The sequence below is a fragment of the Arachis stenosperma genome, chromosome 1, assembly GCF_014773155.1.
Source record: "Arachis stenosperma cultivar V10309 chromosome 1, arast.V10309.gnm1.PFL2, whole genome shotgun sequence".
Classification (NCBI taxonomy): domain Eukaryota; kingdom Viridiplantae; phylum Streptophyta; class Magnoliopsida; order Fabales; family Fabaceae; genus Arachis; species Arachis stenosperma.
Window position 1 is genome coordinate 58,035,634 of NC_080377.1, and position 26,564 is coordinate 58,062,197.

The following is a 26,564-nucleotide window of genomic DNA, read 5'->3' on the forward strand; positions in this document are numbered from 1 at the left end:
CCATACTCAAACAATCCCCGGCAACGGCGCCAAAAACTTGGTGCACAAAATTGTGATCAACACTTTTACACAAAACAATCCCCGGTAATGAATCCCAAAAACTTGGTGCTCAATACCATGGCATAAACACAACTTCGCACAACTAACCAGCAAGTGCACTGGGTCGTCCAAGTAATACCTTACGCGAGTAAGGGTCGATCCCACGGAGATTGTTGGTATGAAGCAAGCTATGGTCACCTTGTAGATCTCAGTCAGGCAGACTCAATTGGGTATAGTGATAAACGAATAAAGCATAAAGATAAAGATAGAGATACTTATGTATATCATTGGTGAGAGCTTCAGACAAGCGTATGAAGATGCCTTCCCTTCCGTCTCTCTGCTTTCCTACTGTCTTCATCCAATCCTTCTTACTCCTTTCCATGGCAAGCTCATGCAAGGGTTTCACCGTTGTCAGTGGCTACCTCCCATCCTCTCAGTGAAAATGTTCCTATGCTCTGTCACAGCATGGCTAATCAGCTGTCGGTTCTCGGTCAGGCCAGAATAAAATCCATTGATCCTTTTGCGTCTGTCACAAACGCCCCGCCTGCTAGGAGTTTGAAGCACGTCACAGTCATTCAATCATTGAATCCTACTCAGAATACCACAAACAAGGTTAGACCTTCCGGATTCTCTTGAATGCCGCCATCAGTTCTCGCCTATACCACAAAGACTCTGATCTCACGGAATGGCTGGCTCGTTTGTCAGGCGAGCACTCGGTTGTCAGGCGATCAACCATGCATCGTGTATCAGGAATCCAAGAGATATTCACTAAGCCTCAGATGCTTGTAGAACAAGAGTGGTTGTCAGTCACTTTATTCATGAGTGAGAATGATGATGAGTGTCACGGATCATCATATTCATCAAGTTGAAGAACAAGTGATATCTTGGACAAAGAACAAGCGGAATTGAATAGAAGAACAATAGTAATTGCATTAATACTCGAGGTACAGCAGAGCTCCACACCTTAATCTATGGTGTGTAGAAACTCCACCGTTGAAAATACATAAGAACAAGGTCTAGGCATGGCCGAATGGCCAGCCTCCCAAAGTGATCAAAAGATCTCCAGAAAAAGGTTCCAAAGATCAGATGATGAAAATACAATAGTAAAAGGTTCTATATATAGAAAACTAGTAGCCTAGGGTGTACAGAGATGAGTAAATGACATAAAAATCCACTTCCGGGCCCACTTGGTGTGTGCTTGGGCTGAGTAATGAAGCATTTTCGTGTAGAGACTCTTCTTGGAGTTAAACGCCAGCTTTTATGCCAGTTTGGGCTTTTAACTCCCATTTAGGTGCCAGTTCCGGCGTTTAACGCTGGAATTTCTGTAGGTGACTTTGAACGCCGGTTTGGGCCATCAAATCTTGGGCAAAGTATGGACTATCATATATTGCTGGAAAGCCCAGGATGTCTACTTTCCAACGCCGTTGAGAGCGCGCCAATTGGGCTTCTGTAGCTCCAGAAAATCCACTTCGAGTACAGGGAGGTCAGAATCCAACAGCATCTGCAGTCCTTTTCAGTCTCTGAATCAGATTTTTGCTCAGATCCCTCAATTTCAGCCAGAAAATACCTGAAATCACAGAAAAACACACAAACTCATAGTAAAGTCCAGAAAAGTGAATTTTAATTAAAAACTAATAAAAATATACTAAGAACTCAACTAAAACTACTAAAAACATACTAAAAACAATGCCAAAAAGCGTATAAATTATCCGCTCATCACTACTTAATGTTCCTTTTGATTTGATATGCCTGCTGTTAGTTCTAGAGTCTTTCTATGAGTCCTTGGATTTCTAGTTTTCATTTTTAGAAAAAAAATGTCTCTTGTTAAGTTTTCATTGCATCAATTAAATTAGTTTATTTCCACATAGAGTCAATGATAAGTTGTTGCAAAACAAGAATAAGAGACTAAGACCCAAGTGAGCTGGATTCAAAATAAGATGAGAAACAAGTATAAAACCATGAAGTGAAGTTTGGAAGTGAATAATTCATAATGAAACAATTAGACCCACTATAATATTTTGGGTCTATGGCTACGATTTTTTTTGTCACGGTAAAAAAACGTGACTATAGACCTTCTATGGTCACGGTTTCTCAGCGTGACAAAAAAAAAAGCTATGGTCATGGTGTTTTTGGAAAGGGTGACCATAGAGTATCTATGGTCATGGTTTTTTAAAAAAGGGTGGCCTAAAAGGGTCTATGGTCACGGTTTTGAGGGGTGACCTAAAGGGGTTTATGGTCACAGTTTTTTACAATGACCAAAAAAGGTCTATGGTCACAGTGTTTCAAAAAAGGGTGACCTAAAAGGGTCTATGGTCACGGTTTTGGGGGTGGCCTAAAAGGGTCTATGGTCACGGTTTTGGGGGTGACCTAAAGGTGTCTATGGTCACAGTTTTTTACAATGACCAAAAAGGGTCTATGGTAACGGTTTTGGGGGGTGACCTAAAAGAGTCGATGGTCACGGTTTTTTGGGGTGACCTAAAGGGGTCTATGGTCACGGTTTTTTACATTGACCAAAAAGGGTCTATCGTCACGACTTTTCAGAAGGGTGACCTAAAACGGTCTATGTTCACGGTTTTGGAAGTGACCTAAAGGGATCTATGGTCACGGTTTTGTGGGGTAACCTAAAGGGGTCTATGGTCACAGTTTTGGGGGGGTGACCTAAGGGATCTATGGTCACGGTTTTGGGAGTGACCTAAAAAGGTCTATGGTCACGGTTTTTTGAAAATGTGACCTAAAAGGGTCTATAGTCATGGCTGTGGAGGGTGACCTAAAGGTATCTATGGTCACGGTTTTGGGGAGTGACCTAAAAGGGTCCATGGTTACGATTTTTTGAAAGGGTGACCTAAATGGGTCTATGGTCATGGTTTTGAGGGGTGATCTAAAATGGTCTATGATAACGGTTTTGAGAGTTAATCTAAAAGGATCTATAGTCACAGTTTTAATCATTTGAATTTAAATTAATTAAGATTTTTATATATTTCTATAATTTTAAATATTTTATATATTTAAAATTTAAAAATTTTAATAATTAAAAGTTAATAAAATTTTTATGTGATTTACTTTAAAATATTAAAATTTTAAATCTAATTTTATATATAAAAAATTAAGTTGAATATTATTAATTTTAAATTAAAAAATGATTTAAAACTTAATAATTATTAAGTTTTGTGCTTTAAAAAAAACAAAGAAACGTCAAAACCCTAAAACTAAAGAAGCTAAGGAAACCAACGTAGCACCACCCACAATCACCCAGCACCATGATCCTCTCCTCTCTGAAACTACACAGCATCAATGAACTAAACCTAGCCTCCAGCCACCCAGCACTGCAGCCCCGCCCCCACAACCATGGCAGTCTCTACCGCCACTGCATCCACGCAGTCCCCGCATCTGTCCCCGTAGCCGCTGCACCTCCCCGCAACCCCACAGCCACGCAGCACACAGCGGCACAGCCACTGCAGACAGATCTGTCGCTGTCGTTGGAAGCTGTGTCGCCATGATTGGAAGCTCCATCATAGTTAATTTCAGTTTGAGATGGTGATGCGGTGTTGGGAGACACTCAAAGTTCAAAGCACATATAGTGTAAGACCCCAGATTTTGAAAACTAAACTATTTATGATTTATTTTATTTATTCCATAATATATTTTCAGAGATTTTTATATTAATTGAAAACCTTTTTATTAGTAATTTAAAATTTTAGTGATTGAAAAATAATGAGAATTTTATTTGCTTTAATTTAAATAATTAGATTTTAGAATTTTATTTTATGATTAAAAGAAAATTAATTTAATTATTTCTAGTTATTGAATTAAAGTATTTATTTAAAAATAAATTTATAAATTAATAATTAATAAAGTACTTTTATAAATATTAGTGTTGGATTAAAATTAATTTTTAATTTACTCTACCACCTTTAAATTTTATTATAATTATCTCAACTGCCTCAATCCTAACCCTAATTTCAAAAGACACCCAAACCCTAATCTCCACCGCCATTTACCCCGCCACACTGCTTTCCCTTTCTTCTAACATGCAAACACACAGCAACAGAAATCAGAAGAAAGAAACAAAAAGGGAGAGAGAGAGATCCTAGAGTGAGGCTGCGATGGGGAAGAGAGAAGAGAGCAGGGGGAACTGCTGCTGTACCGCCACCGCGTCTTGATGCTGCCGTCGTCTTCCCAGTGGAGCCGTGCGCGAGAGAGGAAGGCCGAAAGAGTGATAGAGATTTGAGAGAGAAGAAGAAGCAACGCTGTCACCCAGCTGCCGTGCCTCCTTACTGCCGTCGAGTCACCCATTCCCGTCGCTGTTCCGGTGTTGTGGAGCCATCGCCGCCATCATCATGAGCCACACATCATAGCCGTTAGATCCACGTCGCGCTGCCGTGGCCCGAGCTTCTGCCGCCGCCAAGGAAGCTCGCGAAGGGAGAGAAGGAACCGCGAGCTAGAGGAGCCGTTGTCGTTGCCGTTGTTGCCGCCGCTGCCACCGTGACCGCGGGTGGAGTCCGCCGTTGAGCTGTGTGCCGCTAATGGTGGTGAACTAAACGTTGCCCTTGATGCTGGAAAAGAACACCGGAGTTGCTATTTTGGTTTCGATTCCTCCATTTTTGAAACTGTAACCCTCTCATCCTTGTTCTGCTTCAAACTTGTTCCTCTGCCATGTTCTTGTTCTAATCATAGTCTGATATATTCTTATTTTAGTTCTGCCACTTTACTTCTAAATTTCTGTTACAACTAGTATTGGTGTCGATGCTGTTTTGGGACTGTTCTAGCTATTGCTAGTTCTGTGTGAGGTTACTACTGCTGCGAGATAGGGAAAAAAGGAATTTGTCACAGTTATAGATTTCTTCGAGTTCCGATTAATTAAGGTAGGGGATTTATTTTAAAATTAACTGCAAATAATTTGTGAATGTTTTGTGATTAATTGATAGAAATCAACTTGGTTTTGTTGTTATGCATGATTAATTGGCGGAATTAGCTTTGTTTGAGGTTGTAAAAAAATGTGATTGGTGTGGTTTTGAGACTGATTTTGACTTGAGGTTGTGATTTGTGAATAATGATTTAATTGTTCGAAAGTGATTAATTACTCGAATTCCTGGTTACGCTGACTTCTTGATTTAGTTGTGGAATTGAGATTTATTTGGATATTGTTGCAAACTTGTTTGAGAATCATTGGTTACTGGATATGTTAATTTAATTTGACCGGATAATATTCTGTTGAGTGTTGAATTGATTTAGGCTTGTGCACGGTATGGAATTATTGTAATGATGGTTTAATTGCGACTATTTTTTGAATATTGAGAATGAGTGCTTGTTGTAAATTTTGGTTATATTATCAATAAATTTGGTCACTAAATTGAATGGGTTGAGAACCTTGCTGTTCTGATTGTTGTTGAGAAGAAGGTTAGTGAATTGTGGAGATTGAGGTTTGATGAACCAAAAATAGATTGAGCCTGGATTTCTAAACTGATTTCTTAAAATTGATTTCTTACTGAAACAATAATTTTGAGGGTCTATAAATAATTTAAAATGACTAAAATTATATGGCTATAAAATATGTTGATTATTAAGAATTCTGTTGATTTGGTAAAACAATATTTTATTTTAATCGAATTGAAACTATTAAAACTATTTTTGCTTATTCAAGTTTCTATTATCATATGTGTGTATTTGTTGTTAAAACTGTTACTCTTCTTCTCAATTCTCATCCACCACCACTTAAAGTTCAGATTTACACTCACATTTGCCATACCCAGAAAGCATTCGCTGTTTTTGATATAAAAAGTTTACTTTTTTTGAAAACTGGGTAGATTTGGGTTCTTTGTTTTGTATGTTACCCATAGTCAAAGATTTGAGCTTTTTGGGTTTGGTCTCTTTGTATAAAAGGGGTGACTCATGTTAAGGGATTTCAGAGATCTGGGATTTATGGTTTTGACCTTGTGAATCTGAGTCCGTACAAATAGGTAAGAGTTAGAAAGACTATGTTCGAATGTTTGTATTACTTAGAACGCTTATGCTTATGTAATAATATCTACTAACACAAGTTGGTTTATGATGTAAATGCTGAATATTCTGTTTCCTTTTTTCGCCTAATTGTGTTGTTGTAAAGCATTATGATGCTTGCTTACATTTCTTTTTAGTTAAATGGTATCCATCAATTAAAATTTCAGGGTCTGATATATGCATGATGTTACCTATTAATTAACGAAAAAATTGAATGTTGACGCGATTTGTTTAATGTTTCTTTCTTATCCAAATTTTGTTTGTTTGTTTTGTTACATATATTGTAGGCATCAAGGCTTTTTCTAGGAAATGGGTTCTGATATGAAAGTTGAAATGTCCAAGAAAACTCCTATTTTTGTTATTATTAGTTTAATTAGTTTTAATTTAGGTCTTTTGTGAAATTGTAGCAGTGCAGCACTAATGTTGTCCGTTCCTTTTTTCTAATCAGTTTTTATTTATAACTAAAATTGCTCTAAGTTATTCTTAGTAATTTATGAGTGTCAAAAATAGGTAAAAGTTAATGTTGCATTCTTTTAGAATTAAATTGAATAATTAATATATAGCTCAACACAAAGTTATCATCATCGGATTATTATATTTTATTGAAATCATATTAAACAACAAGGACGGCTATATGGAATTTAGTTGTGTTAGTGTTAATTATTTGAAGTACAACTAAGAAGAGAAGAAAAATTGAAGTCTTCATGCAGACTTTCTTTTTCATTTTTTTGTTGGGATAATTTAATTACTTTCATGCAATTGGATTCTAAGTTCTTGTATCTTGATGGAGATAACTATGTAGGGAATACTTTTTTCTTTTATCTTTTTCTTTTCGTTTCTTTTAGGATTAGTATTTGTTAATTGATTATTTTGTTTCCTACTATCAAATGTTCTTTACCTTCTCTTGAAATTTGTTATGGCTTTGTTGTGTACAGGATAACTTTTTCATACTGGTAAAGACAACAGGAGTTGACTAGTTGCTGCGGCACCGTTTATAACAACTTCGAATGTTCTTTCCTTTTTGATAAGAGACTTTATCCGATATTACATGTAATGGATAAATTACACCTTATTTTGATTAGTGTTGTAATGGATATCTAGTTTTTAATGAAATTTTTATGATTTAGATTTATTGAATTTCTCATTCTTAGATTTATTTTGTGATTATCATCATTTTGGGATGTGATTATGCTTTTAAAAAAATTAAATTTCAAAAAAAAAAAAAAAGGCTATGGTCACCATTTAAAAATAAGGTGACCATAGATAAGCTACGGCCACGGTGAAAATAGTAATCATAGATAAGGCAATGGTCACGGCGAAAAACTGTGACCATAGATAAGCTATGGCCACGGTGAAAACCGTGACCAAAGATAAGGCTATGGTCACGGTTTTAAGGTGGGGTGACTGATGCTAGGGCATCTTGGCCAGTTTTACTAGTCTTTTCTTTACTGTTTTTAGGTAGTTTCATGTATTTTATTAGGAAATAAGCAAGTTTTGGGTGAATGTACACTTACATCTTGATTCAAGCAAACATTGTGAACCTTACATGATTTCATGAGAATAATTCATGAATTGAATACCAATTTTATATAATGCAAGATCTCATGACCTGGAACAAAGCTTTGATGCACCTTGTTTGTTTGATTTCAGGACAAAGGAATCATGGAAAGACCACGTTAGTATCACTAACGTGACCACTAACGTGGAAAGGGAGCAAGCTTGCAACGTTAGTGGTAAAGTTATCACCACTAACGTTGCAAAATGCCACACATCACCACGTTAAGGGCCACATTAATGTAATTAATGTGAACTCTAATGTGGAGCAAAAAGAGACGCCAACGTTAATGACACTAACTTTGTCACTAACGTTAGACCAGGCCAATATTACCTACATTAGTGGCCACGTTAATGCCACTAACGTGAAGGATAACGTGGAGCAAGGCATGAAGATGCCAATGTTAGTGACTCTAACTTTGTCACTAACGTTGGAGATGGCGAAGTACACCCACTTTAGTGGCCACGTTAATGCAATTAACGTGAGCACTAACGTGGAAGAGAAAGAGTTTTGTAGCGTTAGTGACAAAGTTAGTGTCACTAACGCCTTCGTGTCATGGCATGCCTACGTTAATGGTCATGTTAGTTACACTAACGTGGACCATTAACGTGGGAGAAAGGGCAAGAAGGTAGCATTATTGGCAAAGTTAGCGCCAATAACGCTGGTGAAGGATGGAAAGGCTACGTTAGTGGTCACATTAGTGCCACTAACGTTGGAGTTAACGTGGCTCAAGTAGGTTGGGACGTTAGTGACAAAGTCAGTGTCACTAACATCTTCGAACCAGAATTCACACTTAACGTTAACACCACTAACGTCCTGACTAACTACATACCATGCCTGACTCACCCTCTTTTTGCAAGCAAAGATGAGCCCACTGCGGACTGTAACTGCTTCAACTAAAGATCAAAGGCCCAAATCCAAGACATGGAGAGCTAACTAGAAGATTAGAAGAGTAGTATATATAGGAGTAGTTTTGAACTAGAAAGGAGGTTGGCATTATTGGGAGCTACACTCGGTATATTTACTCTGCAAATTCTAGTTAGTTTACAATGCACTTTTCTTTTATGCGTTCCATTCCCAGAGCTATGAACAACTAAACCCCTTTCATTGGGTTAGGGAGCTCTGTTGTAATTTGATGGATCAATTATAGTTTTCATTCTTCCTCCGCTTTCTTTTCTCTTGATTTTGCCTGAAAGCTTTCGGTCTTCAACCAATTGGTTAGTTATCTTGGAAAAGAAACTCTCCATAATTGAATTTCCTCTGTGATGACGGGTCATCATATACCCATTTTTCAAGCTAATTTCACTTGTTTTACTAGTCTTTATGCACTTTCTTGCATCCTAAGTAAGTGATTTGGAATGAAAATGCATAGCTTCTTTAAATCAAGCAACCATCATTAAATTGATGCTAAATCATGAGGTTTAAGCAAGAATTAAGTGATTTTTAATGAATTATAAACCTTATGAGTTTAGAGATATTTTGAGTGGTTGTTTTGGTTTCTTGTAGATGAAGAAAGGAAGAAAAGAGGAAAATCGTGGCTTAAAGAAAGCGTGGCCCAAGGGAAGGAGAAGTGTGCCGAATGGAAGGGAGGAAGCAAACATTGCCCTTCACAAGGGCACACTGCCCTCCAGGAGGGCAACATAATGAAACAAGCTTGAGAAGCAACAATGCCCTGCCCTCCTCAAGGGCGGAGCACAATTTGATGCCAAGGATCAAGGAAAATAAAAACTCTGCCCTGCCCTCCTCAAGGGCAATATCGGGCTCATCAAAGGAATAAATTCAAGGAAGAAGCTCACCAATGCTTGCCACAAGGATCGAACACGGCACCATGAGGAAGCAAGGAACTAGGCCTTACTTTGGTGCCAAGAAAATCAAGGAAAAGAGGTAGCGTGCGCATCACCCGAGTTTCGAACGCGGAGCTTCAACCTTGGCACATTGCCCTGCCCTCCACAAGGGCAGGGCAGCATTTTGGTGATGCACACACGCGCACAAGATTGGCGCACCAAGGAGCCTCGGCCAGCAAGAACACACGCACGGGCAGCAAAATCTGGCGCACCTAAAAAACTCTGCCCTGCCCTGCAGGGCAGCATCCTGCAAGCATCAACGCACCACGCACCACGCACAAGGCCGCACGCATCATTTCCTACCCTGCCCTCCACAAGGGCAGGGCAGCTTCCTGGGAGCTACTTTCTTCATGGGCTGAAATTGGATTAAAAATCCAATTAAATTCAATTTTTCACCAAATCAAAAGCCCATCCAAATTCCAAAATCCAAGAATAGAAAGTGTATAAATAGGAGTTAGTTTGATGTAATTAGGACCCCTTTTTTTTTACTTTGAACCTTTACTTTGAGCTTTCTTTTTCATTTTTGAATTGAGAGCTTCTTTTGATTTTTGAATTTTGAGAGCTAGGAACTGAGATTTCAGAGAATTGGAGAGGAGAATTGATCTCTCTTCTTCCTCATTCTTGCTTGAGCATTTTTACTTTTCTTGTTTGAGTCTTGGGTGTGAAGAATTGAGGAATTTCTGTCTCAATCTCCATTCAAGATCTCTTGAATCCCTTTTCTGCATAATTGAGTCAATTACATTCCCTTTACTGCTTCTTCTTTAATTTCTTGTTAATTGCTTTGAGAATTTGGATCTGGGAAGGCAATTGAGATCTAGACTTTGCTATCTAGTCTCTGGGGTCCTGAGATCACATTTTCCTTTTTGGTTCTTCTGTGAACCCTGGTGGGCGAAATTGTGATTTATACTTTCACACAACTCGAATAATATTCCTCGGTAATGGCTCCAAAAACTTGGTGCACAATACCATGGTCTAAAATCAACTTCACAGTCTCGCTCAACTAACCAGCAAGTGCACTGGGTCGTCCAAGTAATACCTTACGTGAGTAAGGGTCGATCCTACGGAGATTGTTGGTATGAAGCATACTATGGTGACCTTGTATTTGTCAGATAGGCAGATTAAATAGTTATGGGTCTCGAAAATTAATAATAAAATAATTGAAAAGGGATAGGAATACTCATGTAATTCAATAGTGGGAATTTCAGATAAGCGTATGAAGATGCTATGCTCCTCTTGAATCTCTGCTTTCCTACTGCTTTCATCCAATCCTTCTTACTCCTTTCCATGGCAAGCTGTTTGTAGGGCATCACCGTTGTCAATGGCTACATCCCATCCTCTCAGTGAAAATGGTCCTCTGCGGCTATCACTCGCATGGCTAATCATCTGTCGGTTCTCAATCAGGTTGGAATAGAATCCATTGATTCTTTTGCGCTTGTCATCACGCCCAGCCTTCAGGAGTTTGAAGCTCGTCACAGTCATTCAATCCCAGAATCCTACTCGGAATACCATAGACAAGGTTTAGACTTTCCGGATCCTCATGAATGCCGCCATCAATCTAACTTATACCACGAAGATTCTGTTGGAGAATCTAAGAGATATGCGCCCGGCCTAAGGTAGAACGGAAGTGGTTGTCAGTCACGCGTGTTCATAGGTGAGAATGATGATGAGTGTCACGGATCATCACATTCATCAAGTTGAAGTGCAACGTATATCTTGGATTAAGAATAAAATTGATTTGGATAGAAAATAATAGTAATTGCATTGAAACTTGAGGTACAGCAGAGCTCCACACCCTTAATCTATGGTGTGCAGAAACTCCACTGTTGAAAATACATAAGTGAAAGGTTCAGGCATGGCCGAGAGGCCAGCCCCCCAAGGTCTAAGGACTAGGCGTCCAGAGATCTGATCCTAAGATCTAAAGTGATCAAAAGATGTCAAATACATTAGTTAAATGTTCTATTTATAATAAACTAGCTCCTAGGGTTTACATGAGTAAGTAATTGATGCATAAATCCACTTCCGGGGCCCACTTGGTGTATGTTTGGGCTGAGCTTGATCAATCCACGAGCTGAGGCTTCTCTTGGAGTTGAACTCCGAGTTATGACGTGTTTTGGGCGTTCAACTCCGGATCATGACGTTTTTCTGGCGTTTAACTCCAGACAGCAGCATGAACTTGGCGTTCAACGCCAAGTTACGTCGTCAATTTCTGAATAAAGTATGGACTATTATATATTGCTGGAAAGCCCTGGATGTCTACTTTCCAACGCCGTTGAGAGCGCGCCAATTGGATTTCTGTAGCTCCAGAAAATCCATTTCGAGTGCAGGGAGGTCAGAATCCAACAGCATCAGCAGTCCTTTTGTCAGCCTTTTTCAGAGTTTTGCTCAAATCCCTCAATTTCAGTCAGAAATTACCTGAAATCACAGAAAAACACACAAACTCCTAGTAAAGTCCAGAAATGTGAATTTATCATAAAAACTAATGAAAACATCCCTAAAAGTAGCTTAAACTTATTAAAAACTTCCTAAAAACAATGCCAAAAAGCGTATAAATTATCCGCTCATCACAACACCAAACTTAAATTGTTGCTTGTCCCCAAGCAACTAAAAATCAAATAGGATAAAAAGAAGAGAATATACTATAAATTCCAAAATATCAATGAATATTAATTATAATTAGATGAGCGGGATTTGTAGCTTTTTGCTTCTGAACAGTTTTGGCATCTCACTTTTTCTTTTGAAGTTCTGAATTATTGGCTTCTTTAGGAACTTAGAATTTTGGATAGTGTTATTGACTTTCCTAGTTAAGCATGTTGATTCTTGAACACAGCTACTTATGAGTCTTGGCTGTGGCCCTAAGCACTTTGTTTTCCAGTATTACCACCGGATACATAAATGCCACAGACACATAACTGGGTGAACCTTTTCAGATTGTGACTTAGCTTTGCTAAAGTCCCCAGTTAGTGGTGTCCAGAGCTCTTAAGCACACTCTTTTGTCTTGGATCACGACTTTAACCACTTAGACTCAAGCTTTTTGCTTGGACCTTCATGACACAAGCACATGGTTAGGGACAGCTTGATTTAGCCGCTTAGGCCTGGATTTTATTTCCTTGGGCCCTCCTATCCATTGATGCTCAAAGCCTTGGATCCTTTTTACCCTTGCCTTTTGGTTTTAAGGGCTATTGGCTTTTACTGCTCCTTCTTTTTCTATATACTCTTTTTTTTTTTCGAATGCTTCTTCTTTTTCACTGCTTTTTCTTGCTTCAAGAATCAATTTCATGATTTTTTAGATCCTCAATAACATTTCTCTTTGTTCATCATTCTTTCAAGAGCCAACAATTTTAACATTCATAAACAACAAGATCAAAAGACATATGCACTGTTCAAGCATTCATTCAGAAAACAAAAAGTATTGTCACCACATCAATATAATTAAACTAAATTCAAGAGCTATTTTCGAAACTTATGTACTTCTTGTTCTTTTGAATTAAAACATTTTTCTTTTAAGAGAAGTGAAGGATTAATGGAATTTATTCATAGCTTTAAGGCATGGTTACATACTAATGATCATGAAATAAAGACACAAAACATAGATAAACACAGCATTAAAAACCGAAAAGCAGAAAGAAATAAGAACAAGGAATGAATCCACCTGAGTGAGGGTGGCGCCTTCTTGAAGAACCAATGGTGCTCTTTGAGCTCCTCTATGTCTCTTCCTTGCTTCTTTTGAATGATTCCTAGTAATTTTGGTGTTCCTCCCCTTAGTTGCTTCCAATATTTGTGTGGAGGACAACTTATCCCCTGAGGTATCTCAGGGATCTCTTGATTTGCAGCCACATGTTCTACCACTGAGCTATGACGGCTTATATTAGTCTTTCCATCTCCCATGACTCAGAGGTAGAAGCTTTTTTGTCTTCCTTTTTCTCTTTTTTTTCTTCTTTTTTTTTTTGAGGTTTCTCTGAATTGTTGATTTTTAGTTTCTCTTGACTTCCTCTTCAGAGTCCTTTCATGTTCATGATCTGCTTCAATAAGAATGTTCTTGTCCTTGCTCCTGCTCATATAGGGAAGAAGAGAACAAGAAAAGAAAGAGGAATCCTCTATGTCACAGTAAAGAGGTTCCTTATTGTTAGTAGAAGAAGAAAGGAATAAAAGTGGAGAATCCAATCACAATGGTGAGGATAGAGGCAGTGATTGGAGATGAAGAGAGGTGAAGAGAAGTGTTAGTAAATAAATAAAATAAATAGAAAGAGATGAGGGGGAGAGAAATTCGAAAATAATTTTGAAAAATGGGTTAGTAATTTTCAAAAATTAAAACTAAAATTTGAAACAATTAATTAATTAAAAAGAATTTTTGAAAAAGAGGGAGGTATTTTCGAAAATTAGAGAGGGAAAAGTAGTTAGGTGGTTTTGAAAAAGATAAGAAACAAACAAAAAATTAATTAGTTAGTTGAAAAAGATATTAAAATCAAATTTGAAAAGATAAGAGGATAAGAAGTTAGAAAAGATATTTAAAAATTTTTTTTTTTTGAAAAAGATAAAATTTTAAAAAATATGATATAAAAGATATGATTTAAAAAGATATGGTTTTGAAAAGATAAGATTGAAATTAGTTTTGAAAAAGATTTGAATTTTAAAATCACAATTAATGACTTGACTCACAAGAAATCACAAGATATGATTCTAGAACTTAAAATTTGAATCTTTCTTAACAAGAAAGTAACAAACTTGAAATTTTTTGAATCAAAACATTAATTTTTGATGCAATTTTCGAAAATATGATGTAAAGATAAGAAAAAGATTTTGAAAATATTTTGAAAAATATTTTTGAAATTTTCGAAAATGATGAAAAGATGGAAAAGATATGATTTTTGAAAAAGATTTTAAAAAGATAAGATTTAAAAAGATAAGATATTTTTTTGATTTTTGAAATTTTTTTTTTGATGAGAGAGAAAAACACTAAAAATACTCAATGCATGAAAATTTTGGATCAAAACACATGATGCATGCAAGAACACTATGAATGTCAAGATGAACACCAAGAACACTTTGAAGATCATGATGAACATCAAGAACATATTTTTGAAAAATTTTCAAGAAAAGAAAACATGCAAGACACCAAACTTAGAAATTTTTCATGTTTAGACTCTATGAATGCAAGAATGCATATGAAAAACAACATACAACACAAAACAAGAAAATATGAAGATCAAACAAGAAAGTTCATCAAGAACAACTTGAAGATCATGATGAATGCTATGAATGCATGAATTTTTCGAAAATTTTATGCAAGAAAAAGATGAACATGCAATTGACACCAAACTTATGACTTGACAAAAGACTCAAACAAGAAACACGAAATATTTTTGATTTTTATGATTTTTCTAATTTTTTTGTATTTTATTTGATTTTTTCGAAAAACATATAAGAAAAGGAAAATAAGAAATTCAAAATTTTTAATATGAATTCCAGGAATCATGCAACGTTAGTCTAAAGCTTCGGTCCAGGAATTAGACATGGCTTAATAGCCAGCCAAGCTTTCAATGAAAGCTCCAGTCCAAAACACTAGACATGGCCAATGGCCAGCCAAGCTTTAGAATACATAGTTCAAGCATGTGAAGAGGAAGCCTCAGTCCAAAAGAATTTAGACATGGCTTTACAGCCAGCCAGGCTTCAACATGCTTCATGAAGCTCCAGAATGCATAGTAAAAAAATTTTTGAATAATTTTCGAAAATAGGGAGAAGATTTTGAAAAGTTTTTCGAAAAAATTTTTTTTTTAAATAAAATAAAAATTACCTAATCTGAGCAACAAGATGAACCGTCAGTTGTCCATACTTGAACAATCCCCGGCAACGGCGCCAAAAACTTGGTGGGCGAAATTGTGATTTATACTTTCACACAACTCGAATAATATTCCTCGGTAATGGCTCCAAAAACTTGGTGCACAATACCATGGTCTAAAATCAACTTCACAGTCTCGCTCAACTAACCAGCAAGTGCACTGGGTCGTCCAAGTAATACCTTACGTGAGTAAGGGTCGATCCCACGGAGATTGTTGGTATGAAGCATACTATGGTGACCTTGTATTTGTCAGATAGGCAGATTAAATAGTTATGGGTCTCGAAAATTAATAATAAAATAATTGAAAAGGGATAGGAATACTCATGTAATTCAATAGTGGGAATTTCAGATAAGCGTATGAAGATGCTATGCTCCTCTTGAATCTCTGCTTTCCTACTGCTTTCATCCAATCCTTCTTACTCCTTTCCATGGCAAGCTGTTTGTAGGGCATCACCGTTGTCAATGGCTACATCCCATCCTCTCAGTGAAAATGGTCCTCTGCGGCTGTCACTCGCATGGCTAATCATCTGTCGGTTCTCAATCAGGTTGGAATAGAATCCATTGATTCTTTTGCGCTTGTCATCACGCCCAGCCTTCAGGAGTTTGAAGCTCGTCACAGTCATTCAATCCCAGAATCCTACTCGGAATACCATAGACAAGGTTTAGACTTTCCGGATCCTCATGAATGCCGCCATCAATCTAACTTATACCACGAAGATTCTGTTGGGGAATCCGGCCTAAGGTAGAACGGAAGTGGTTGTCAGTCACGCGTGTTCATAGGTGAGAATGATGATGAGTGTCACGGATCATCACATTCATCAAGTTGAAGTGCAACGTATATCTTGGATTAAGAATAAAATTGATTTGGATAGAAAATAATACTAATTGCATTGAAACTTGAGGTACAGCAGAGCTCCACACCCTTAATCTATGGTGTGCAGAAACTCCACTGTTGAAAATACATAAGTGAAAGGTTCAGGCATGGCCGAGAGGCCAGCCCCCCAAGGTCTAAGGACTAGGCGTCCAGAGATCTGATCCTAAGATCTAAAGTGATCAAAAGATGTCAAATACATTAGTTAAATGTTCTATTTATAATAAACTAGCTCCTAGGGTTTACATGAGTAAGTAATTGATGCATAAATCCACTTCCGGGGCCCACTTGGTGTATGTTTGGGCTGAGCTTGATCAATCCACGAGCTGAGGCTTCTCTTGGAGTTGAACTCCGAGTTATGACTTGTTTTGGGCGTTCAACTCCGGATCATGACGTTTTTCTGGCGTTTAACTCCAGACAGCAGCATGAACTTGGCGTTCAACGCCAAGTTACGTCGTCAATTTCCGAATAAAGTATGGACTATTATATATTGCTGGAAAGCCCTGGATGTCTACTTTCCAACGCCGTTGAGAGCGCGCCAATTGGAGTTCTGTAGCTCCAGAAAATCTATTTCGAGGGCAGGGAGGTCAGAATCCAACAGCATCAGCAGTCCTTTTGTCAGCCTTTTTCAGAGTTTTGCTCAAATCCCTCAATTTCAGTCAGAAATTACCTGAAATCACAGAAAAACACACAAACTCCTAGTAAAGTCCAGAAATGTGAATTTATCATAAAAACTAATGAAAACATCCCTAAAAGTAGCTTAAACTTATTAAAAACTTCCTAAAAACAATGCCAAAAAGCGTATAAATTATCCGCTCATCAAACCCCTGCTACTTCTAATTCAATTTCTGCTTTATTAATTGTTGCAATTTAATTTTCCTTGCTAGAGTTCTGAAATCCCAATCCTCAAATCCCTTTTCATTACTGCAATTTATATTCCTTGCATTTTAAGTTACTGCAATTTACATTTCTTGCACTTTAAGTTTCAGTCATTTAATTTCTTGCTCTTTAAGATTCAGCTCTTTTAATTTCAGTTCTCTTTAATTTCTGCAAATCATCCCTTCCCCTTTACATTTTCTGTTATTTACTTACTGTTGGATACAAAATCACTCAACCAATACTTGATTCGCTTGACTAAATCAACCACTGAACTAAAATTGCTCAATCCCTCAATCCCTGTGGGATCGACCTCACTCTTGTGAGTTATTATTACTTGATGCGACCCGGTACACTTGCCGGTGAGTTTTGTGTTGGATCGTTTTCCACACATCAAGTTTTTGGCGCCGTTGCCGGGGATTGAAATAGATTGACAATGATTACGTGAAGTGGAGATCTAGATCAAGCACTTTTTCTTTTTTTTTTTAACTAACACATTAACTGTTTGAGAATTTGCCTCTATCAACTCACTAACAGTTTGAGAGTTTATCTCAACTAACTGCACTCAATTCTCAAGCGTGCTACTGTTTGTTCCTCCTGATTGTTTGCGTACCACAGGAAATCAAGTCTCTACAGACGAAGAGTATCATGACATGAAGCCACCACTCATTACACTCATCAAGAACAATTGTTCTTATGACCGAAATCCATTGGAAGATCCTCAACATGACATATCCACTTTTCTGAGGACTTGTAATGCTGTTAAAATTGATGGTCCAGATCATGACACTTATAAGATCCTGTTATTCCCTTTCTCATTAAAGGGTGAAGCTGCACAATGGTTTGAAACTTTTCCCCAAGGAAGTATCACTAGTTGGGATGATTTGGTCACCAAATTTCTGGCCAAATTCACCTCATCCAGACAGATCATCCAGCTAAAAGAGGAGGAACATCTATTCACACAAGGGGAAGAAGAACCACTCTTCAAGTCCTGGGAAAGATACAAGAAAGCAACTGATAAAGTGGGTTTCCGAACTTTTTATGAAGGACTAACCCCAGAAACAAGAAAAGCAGTGGATTACTTCTCCGATGGCCTACTCAAAGTAACAACAACTGCCCAAGGAATTGCAAATTTCAATGACAAAGGAGTCATCAACCAACACTCATGCGAGAAACCACAGAATGCAATTTCAGAAAAAGAAGTGATGAAACTTGAAGGAATGAAGACATCCATGAACCTGAACAAACAAATGCACCATCAAACACATCAACACATGGAGCTGAGGGATAGAAAAGTTGATTGCCTGCAGTCTGCTGCAGTGAATGCCCAATTTCCACCATGGAGGCCCCATTCTTATCTAAGAATGGGGGAGTCCCGACATCAAGAACAAGGAAGTTTCAACCAGGGCAAATCCATGACCACAAACAATCAACATCACTCATCCACCAATGCCAATCAAAGCCAATACTCACAAAACACACACTTCCAGACTCACTTCAACTGGAGAAGGACCGAGTACCAAAATCACGAACCAAGGAACTTCAATTACAACAACCCCAACTTCACAAACCAGCAAAAACACCATTATGATAATAACAACCACTACATGCCGCCACCACACCCACCCTTCCAACCTTTAACATCTCATAACCGACCAATCTCACAAGACTCTTAAAGGATCACGAACTTGGAAATCTTAATAGAGAGAATGATGAAACACCAAGAGGAGATAACAAGGAACCAAGAGATGTCAATCAAAGGAATTGAGGAGCAGATAGCTCAATTGGCAAAGTACTTTGCAGAAATGGGTGAGAAGAAAACAAATACTTTCCTCAGAGCCACTGAAGACAAACCAACTAACAATGAAGATGCCACAAAGAAGGAGGGATGGAAAAGGATCATAGAGGAAAGTGAAAAAACCTTGGACAAAGAAAGTACCAGTCAAGAAAAACACAACAAGGAATTCGTTCAAGGTGAGACAGAGGACAGAATTAAAGAAAAGCAGAAAATCCCCACTGGAAAATTTTCACTAGGGGATAGAGTAATGATAAACATTCAAACCATGAAGGTGTCCCCATAGTTGTCTGATCACTACATTGTGACTAAGATCCTTCCACAGGAATTCATAGAGGTCATCAAAGAGGAAACCGGAAGGAAGTTCACAGTGAAGAAAGACAAGCTAAGGCACTGTAATTTGCAACTTTCATGATCAGCAGAATGGAAAATGTCAAGCTAGTGACAATAAAGAAGCGCTTGTTGGGAGGCAACCCAACCTGAGGTAGTTTTCTTTTCATAGCCTTTTCAATAAAATGTTGAATAATTGGTATGCATTGCAAGGAGCTAAGTTTGGTGTTGCACACCAAAACAATTTAAGGGAGAATGAAAGATTCTAAGTTTTGTGTTCCACCAAAAATTTCATTTAAAAACACATTCTCACCTTTTGCAAAGTGCTAGCTCTAAGCAATCAAACAAATTTTTCAACTATTTAGTTGCTTTCTAGCTTTAATTCCATAATCTTTAGCAAAGACACAAGGTCTCACATATGGTTAACTTGTTGCATCAGAGACAGTGGCAAACAATTAAGTTTGGTGTTCCCACACCAAAATAAATCTAAGAGCCACACTCAATTTATGCATACTAACCATACACTTAAGGGCTTGAGAAGCAAGCAACTTTGAGAATTATGCAGGACATGAGTCAACAATTGAAGATATTGTGCATCTTAACTCAAAGAAAACACAACAGAAGGAAGAATCAAAGGTCTGCAACTTCAAAGGTTGTATCTAAACTTAATCCTTGCTTCTGTGAATTGTTTTGAACATGGGAACCATTATATATCCTGCTAAAGTGTTTATCTAGTTGCAAGTGAAGTTGTTTAATCAAGTATAATGATCTGCATAATGCTTGTCATTCATCACTTAGCTTGAATTTTGTTTTGTTTCCCACATGCTTGAATAAAAGAGAATTGTTTGAATTAGAAAGTAAATATCCAATGTTGCATAAGTTAGAATGGAAGTTAATGGTGGTGTATGTGTTTAATTAAATGCATAACTCATAAAATAATTGCTGCATGATGTCATTTTCATTAAAGAGTGAGCTAGCTTGCTATTATAAAGGTTCTTATTAGTAAAGAAAAAGCCCTTGAAAACAAAAATAAAACAGAAAGAAAAGGAAGAAGAAAAAGCCAATGTGGCAAGAAAAACAAAAGAATAAAGGCTGGACACCAATAGCTTGGACCCTAGGACACATGCCTGTGGTGTTCTTGTACTAGGATATGCTTGGATAAGTAAATTCTGAGGGGTATTTCAAAACCCGGTCACTTAGATCAACTGATTTGGGATGACCAATTGAAAGTCCACAATAAAGAGCAACCTAGATACAAAGCATTTAGTTATCCAAAGAGATGCTGGGCATCAATGATCCTAGGAAGAAGTAGTGAGCCATGTGTCTGTGGTGGAAGATGTTGATTAAAAATAAAGCCAAAGGCTACTACTACAACATTAGACACCAAGCCTTCAAAGAATAATAAGCTTGATAAGCAACATGAGAAAAGAAAAGTTAGCAAGGGAGCAAAGAAAGAATAAACCTTATAACAGCAAGTTTAGCAAGCTTTTGAGGAAGAATGTATATTATGTAACAGCAACAATAATTGAGTTATCATTGTCTGCATAAAAACTCCATAAGTTAAGTTCTGCTATATGCCTAATAAGGATATGTTTCTTTTCTTGTTCATTTCATTTTCTCTTAGTTTTGATGCTTGCTTGGGGACAAGCAAGAATTAAGTTTGGTGTTGTGATGACGGGTCATCATATACCCATTTTTCAAGCTAATTTCACTTGTTTTACTAGTCTTTATGCACTTTCTTGCATCTTAAGTAAGTGATTTGGAATGAAAATGCATAGCTTCTTTAAATCAAGCAACCATCATTAAATTGATGCTAAATCATGAGGTTTAAGCAAGAATTAAGTGATTTTTAATGAATTATAAACCTTATGAGTTTAGAGATACTTTGAGTGGTTGTTTTGGTTTCTTGTAGATGAAGAAAGGAATAAAAGAGGAAAAGCGTGGCTTAAAGAAAGCGTGGCCCAAGGGAAGGAGAAGTGTGCCGCATGGAAGGGAGGAAGCAAACATTGCCCTCCACAAGGGCACACTGCCCTCCAGGAGGGCAACATAATGAAACAAGCTTGAGAAGCAACAATGCCCTGCCCTCCTCAAGGGCGGAGCACAATTTGATGCCAAGGATCAAGGAAAACAAAAACTCTGCCCTGCCCTCCTCAAGGGCAATATCGGGCTCATCAAAGGAATAAATTCAAGGAAGAAGCTCACCAATGCTTGCCACAAGGATCGAACACGGCACCATGAGGAAGCAAGGAACTAGGCCTTACTTTGGTGCCAAGAAAATCAAGGAAAAGAGGTAGCGTGCGCGTCACCCGAGTTTCGAACGCGGAGCTTCAACCTTGGCACATTGCCCTGCCCTCCACAAGGGCAGGGCAGCATTTTGGTGATGCACACACGCGCACAAGATTGGCGCACCAAGGAGCCTCGGCCAGCAAGCACACACGCACGGGCAGCAAAATCTGGCGCACCAAAAAAAACTCTGCCCTGCCCTCCACAAGGGCAGGGCAGCATCCTACAAGCATCAACGCACCACGCACCACGCACAAGGCCGCACGCATCATTTCTTGCCCTGCCCTCCACAAGGGCAGGGCAGCCTCCTGGGAGCTACTTTCTTCATGGGCTGAAATTGGATTAAAAACCCAATTAAATTCAATTCTTCACCAAATCAAAAGCCCATCCAAATTCCAAAATCCAAGAATAGAAAGTGTATAAATAGGAGTTAGTTTGATGTAATTAGGACCCTTTTTTTTACTTTGAACCTTTACTTTGAGCTTTCTTTTTCATTTTTGAATTGAGAGCTTCTTTTGATTTTTGAATTTTGAGAGCTAGGAACTGAGATTTCAGAGAATTGGGGAGGAAAATTGATCTCTCTTTTTCCTCATTCTTGCTTGAGCATTTTTACTTTTCTTGTTTGAGTCTTGGGTGTGAAGAATTGAGGAATTTCTGTCTCAATCTCCATTCAAGATCTCTTGAATCCCTTTTCTGCATAATTGAGTCAATTACATTCCCTTTACTGCTTCTTCATTAATTTCTTGTTAATTGCTTTGAGAATTTAGATCTGGGAAGGCAATTGAGATCTAGACTTTGCTATCTAGTCTCTAGGGTCCTGAGATCACATTTTCCTTTTTGGTTCTTCTGTGAACCCCTGCTACTTCTAATTCAATTTCTGCTTTATTAATTGTTGCAATTTAATTTTCCTTGCTAGAGTTCTGAAATCCCAATCCTCAAATCCCTTTTCATTACTGCAATTTATATTCCTTGCATTTTAAGTTACTGCAATTTACATTTCTTGCACTTTAAGTTTTAGTCATTTAATTTCATGCTCTTTAAGATTCAGCTCTTTTAATTTCAGTTCTCTTTAATTTCTGCAAATCTTCCCTTCCCCTTTACATTTTCTGTTATTTACTTACTGTTGGATACAAAATCACTCAACCAATACTTGATTCGCTTGACTAAATCAACCACTGAACTAAAATTGCTCAATCCCTCAATCCATGTGGGATCGACCTCACTCATGTGAGTTATTATTACTTGATGCGACCCGGTATACTTGCCGGTGTGTTTTGTGTTGGATCATTTTCCACACATCACTCTGAGCCTTGGAAGATGAATGAGGAGATCATGCTAGAAATGCTTTCTCACATTGGATTAGGTTGGGGGTTGGATGGATATCGTGACATGTAATCCTACCAATACTTTGATCTATGAAGGTGTGTGGTATAATTAGTGACCAAACTTCATCTCTTCTCATGAGCAATTAAATCATGGAATTGGGAAATTGTTCAAGCTTAGAGAGATTGGGTTGTCAAGGAATTGAGATCCAATCACCTAAGATTGCCAAGGAGATCAATGAATGCATTGATTGAGGAAGAGATGAAGATGAACTTGATCCAGAGAATGCAACATCTCCTAAGCCCAATGAATTTCCTATCTCTGATCTTACCTAATCTCTTTACTTTCTGTTATTTACTTTCATGCTCATCTCCCCAATCCCCCATATAAGATTCTGCAAATTTATATTCCATGTCATTTATCTTTCCCGCTGATGCATGAAAACTTGTCTCTCAACAAATTTCCCTTCGGCAAGTATACCGAATTGTCGTCAAGTAAAACTCACAATAGAGTGAGGTCGAATCCCACAAGGATTGATTGGTCAAGCAACTATAGTTAGAAGAATATGCTAGTTGAGCTAAACAAAATTTAGATTGAGAACTTGCAGAAATTTAAATGACTAAAAAGTAAATGACAGAAATTGAAGTGCAGAATCTTAAATGGGGATTTGGGATAATGAGCATGAAAATAAATGGCAGAAAGTAAAGAGAATGGGTAAGATCAGAAATGGGGTAATCATTGGGTTCAGAAGATTTTGTATTCTCTGGATCAAGTTCATTCTCTTCTCTTCCTCAATCAATGCATTCATTGATCTTGATGAGCGGATAATTTATACGCTTTTTGGCATTGTTTTTAGGTAGTTTCTAGTAAGTTCAAGCTACTTTTAGGGATGTTTTCATTAGTTTTTATGTTAAATTCACATTTCTGGACTTTACTATGAGTTTGTGTGTTTTTCTGTGATTTCAGGTAATTTCTGACTGAAATTGAGGGACTTGAGCAAAACACTGAAAACAGGCTGACAAAAGGACTGCTAATGCTGTTGGAATCTGACCTCCCTGCACTCAAAATGGATTTTCTGGAGCTACAGAACTCCAAATGGCGCGCTCTCAACGGCGTTGGAAAGTAGACATCCAGAGCTTTCCAGCAATATATAATAGTCCATACTTCACTCGGAAATTGACGACGTAACCTGGCGTTGAACGCCAAGTACATGCTGCTGTCTGGAGTTAAATGCCAGAAAAACGTCATGATCCGGAGTTGAACGCCCAAAACACGTCATAACTCGGAGTTCAACTCCAAGAGAAGCCTCATCTCGTGGATTGATCAAGCTCAGCCCAAGCATACACCAAGTGGGCCCCGGAAGTGGATTTATGCATCAATTACTTATTCATGTAAACCCTAGGAGCTAGCTTATTATAAATAGAACATTTAACTATTGTATTACACATCTTTTGACAGTTTAATCTCTTGACTGTTGAGCCTTTGATTATTCGGTCTCTTGATCACTCAGAGGGCTGGCCATTCGGCCATGCCTGAACCTTTTACTTATGTATTTTCAACGGTAGAGTTTCTGCACACCATAGATTAAGGGTGTGGAGCTCTGCTGTACCTCAAGTTTCAATACAATTACTATTACTTTTCATTCAATTCTCTCTTATTCTTATTCCAAGATATTCATTCGCACCCAAGAACATGATGAATGTGATGATTATGTGACGCTCATCATCATTCTCACCTATGAACGCGCGTGATTGACAACCACCTCCGTTCTACATGCAACCGAGCTTGAATGTGTATCTCTTAGATTCCCCAACAGAATCTTCGTGGTATAAGCTAGATAGATGGCGGCATTCATGAGGATCCGGAAAGTCTCACCTTGTCTGTGGTATTCCGAGTAGGATCTTGGGAATCCGGAAAGTCTAACCTTGTCTGTGGTATTCCGAGTAGGATTCCGGTAATGAATGACTATGACGTGCTTCAGACTCGCAAGTGCTGGGCGTTAGTGACAGACGCAAAAGAATCAAGGGATTCTATTCCAGCAGGAGCGGGAACCAACCAGTGATTAGCCGTGCTGTGACAGAGCGCGTGAGCGTAGTTTTCACTGCGAGGATGGGATGTAGCCTTCGGCCAGTGTGATGCCTCCAGACGATTAGCCATGCGAGTGACAGCGCAGAGGACCATTTTCCAGAGAGGATACAAAGTAGCCATCGTCGAACGGTGAACCCCTATACACAGCTTGCCATGGAAAGGAGTAAGAAGGATTGAGTTGAAGCAGTAGGAAAGTAGGCGTTCTTGAGCCATACAGTATCTCCATTCGCTTATCTGAAATTCCCACCAATGAATCTGCATAAGTATTCTATCCCTTTTATTATTTCTATTTTATTATTAATTTTTGAAACCATAAACAAATTTAATCTGCCTAACTGAGATTTACAAGGTGACCATAGCTTGCTTCATACCAACAATCTCTGTGGGATCGACCCTTACTCACGTAAGGTTTATTACTTGGACGACCCAGTACACTTGCTGGTTAGTTGAATGGAGTTGTGAATTCAACTGGTGCCATAATAATGATTTCATACAAATACAAGGAATATGGATCACAATTTCGTCCACCTAGTTTTTGGCGCCGTTGCCGGGGATTGTTCGAGTATGGACAACTGACAGTTCATCTTGTTGCTCAGATTAGGTAATTTTCTTTTCAAAAATCTTTTTCAAAATTTTTCTTTTTATTTTTCGTTTTTCTAAACTTTATTTTCGAAAAAAAATTAATAAAAATCCAAAAAAATTAATAAATCATAAAAATCAAAAATATTTTGTGTTTCTTGTTTGAGTCTTGAGTCAATTTTTAAGTTTGGTGTCAATTGCATGCTTTAAAAATTTTTCTTGCATTTTTCGAAAATTCCATGCATTCATAGTGTTCTTCATGATCTTCAAGTTGTTCTTGGTAAGTCTTCTTGTTTGATCTTGATGTTTTCTTGTTTTGTGTCTTTTCTTGTTTTTCATGTGCATCTTTGCATTCATATTTTCCAAGCATTAAAAATTTCTAAGTTTGGTGTCTTGCATGTTTTCTTTGCATCAAAGATTTTTCAAAATTATGTTCTTGATGTTCATCATAATCTTCAAAGTGTTCTTGGTGTTCATCTTGACATTCATAGCATTCTTGCATGCATTCATTGTTTTGATCTAAAAATTTCATGCATTGAGTATTTTTGTTGTTTTTCTCTCTCATAATTAAAAACTCAAAAATTCAAAAAAATATCTTTTCCTTATTTCCCTCCAAATTTTCGAAATTTTGGGTTGACTTGGTCAAAAATTTTCAAAATTAGTTGTTTCTTACAAGTCAAGTCAAAATTTCAATTTTAAAAATCTTATCTTTTCAAAATCTTTTTCAAAAATCATATCTTTTTCATTTTTTTATTATTTTCGAAAATTTTGAAAATTATTTTTCAAAAATCTTTTTCTTAGCTTTTATATCTAATTTTCGAAAATTAGCTAACAATTAATGTGATTGGTTCAAAAATTTGAAGTTTGTTACTTTCTTGTTAAGAAAGGTTCAATCTTTAAATTCTAGAATCTTATCTTGTAGTTTCTTGTTAGTTAAGCCATTTTAAAAATTAAATCTTTTTCAAAATATCTTTTTCTTAAAACTTTTATCTTATCTTTTTATCTTATCCTTCTCAAAATTTTATCTTTTTCAAAATTTGAATTCAAAATATCTTATCTAACTTCTTATCTTCTTATCTTTTTAAATTTTGATTTCAAATCTTTTTCAATCAACTAACTAACTTTTTGTTTGTTTCTTATCTTTTTCA

General features: G+C 37.4%; 1 long non-coding RNA gene across 2 annotated transcripts; it reads left to right on the forward strand.

Annotated features, from left to right (window-relative positions):
• Positions 1 to 4,009: 4,009 nt before the first annotated feature.
• LOC130960260 (uncharacterized) lies at positions 4,010 to 8,591 on the forward strand. Of its 2 annotated transcripts, XR_009079048.1 has the most exons (3): positions 4,010 to 4,648; positions 6,972 to 7,086; positions 7,687 to 8,591. It is a non-coding gene; the product is annotated as an uncharacterized LOC130960260 (long non-coding RNA). The 2 variants fall into 2 exon arrangements; XR_009079047.1 differs by lacking the exon at positions 7,687 to 8,591 and having other exon boundaries at positions 6,972 to 7,168.
• The last annotated feature ends 17,973 nt before the right edge of the window (positions 8,592 to 26,564 follow it).